We start from the raw sequence: 1,124 nt of genomic DNA, 5'->3' as shown, positions 1-1,124 counted from the left end.
AAACCCGTATCTCACTCAAAACAGCATGGCTAGTTTTTTTTCCAGGTTTGTATGCTTGTGGAAGCACCAGAGACACAAAACAACACCCCGAATCCCAGAAAAAGTGACTTTTTCCTAATATGGGCACTTTAATGTGTACAGCACACCCAAGGAAGAAAAAGCCAGACATTCTAGCTAACATGTAGATTATAACACAACTGTTCATTAGTTTAACATTAAAAGTCCTTAAACACCATTAACGTTGCTGTTTTCCACCTTATAAAGTTTGGGAGTATATCCTCAGCAGCTAACCTTAAGTAGATACTGTAAATGGGAACAAGAAGGAAGAACTACATAGACCTTCAGCATTCAGTATCAGATCATTGTTATAAAGTTCAGCCAGAGTGACATGGATTTTTACAATACCTTGGGCTTTGAGTTTGCTGGATGTTTAGTGATAACCCTCACTCCTTCAAAGACTTTGGAAATGCACTGTTACCATAGAAACGCACATGTAACTCCTTCGTTAAATCCTCTTTGGCCCCAGTTGATTGTGAGAAAAAGACGATTGAGGGAAAACGCTCAAATCCGGCGGCAGAAAGCGTACAGCGATTGTAGTTAAGCTGGATCACGGCAGGTCTAAAAATACGCTAAAACCTTCCCCACAGGAGAAAATGGAAGGAAAGCCAGAAAACAGCTCTTTGGATGTTTTAGTGTTCTTGTTAATTTCAAAGTTCTTCTTGACGGATTCAGTTTGTGTCCAAGAGTCAAAGTTTCTGATCAGTTCTAGCTGGTTAACTGCTAGACAGTAAAACCAAAAGAGAGAGAGAGAGAGAGAGAGACCGAGAAGGGGTTGACATACTGAGAGTCACCCTGCCCCCTCCGAGGGTCCAAAATAGAGAGATAGTGGAAGTAAAAACAGGGGGGGAGACAGTCGAGTGGAAGAAAACAGGGAGTGTAGGAGCAAAAGATCAAGGAAAATGGGGAAGAGAAAAGAATAAAAGTGAAGAGGAAAGGGTCTAAAAGTCTCTTGTGCCGTGTGTGTGTGTGTGTGTGTGTGTGTGTTTGTGTCTCGGAAACACAGAGCGTATTAATCATGTTTTAATGATGGAGGCAGCCTACAGCTGATGTTACATCAGTGTTCC

General features: G+C 41.7%; 1 protein-coding gene across 4 annotated transcripts in view; it reads right to left on the bottom strand.

Annotated features, from left to right (window-relative positions):
- The window catches only part of trdn (triadin), a 13,607-nt gene extending 12,732 nt beyond the window's left edge, over window positions 1-875 (bottom strand). For 2 of the 4 annotated variants that reach the window (XM_032543499.1, XM_032543501.1), the window contains exon 1: window positions 406-872. The gene's annotated coding sequence lies outside the window, so the exon portion shown is untranslated. Of the gene's footprint in view, window positions 1-405 lie in introns of all 4 variants that reach the window. The other 2 variants (XM_032543502.1, XM_032543500.1) reach the window with 2 other exon arrangements.
- Between the last annotated feature and the right edge of the window lie 249 nt (window positions 876-1,124).

Source organism: Etheostoma spectabile, chromosome 18 (genome assembly GCF_008692095.1).
Source record: "Etheostoma spectabile isolate EspeVRDwgs_2016 chromosome 18, UIUC_Espe_1.0, whole genome shotgun sequence".
Taxonomy (NCBI): Eukaryota; Metazoa; Chordata; class Actinopteri; order Perciformes; family Percidae; genus Etheostoma; species Etheostoma spectabile.
The sequence above is the reverse complement of the archived record's forward strand: the minus strand, read 5'-3'. Positions and strand labels throughout refer to the sequence as shown.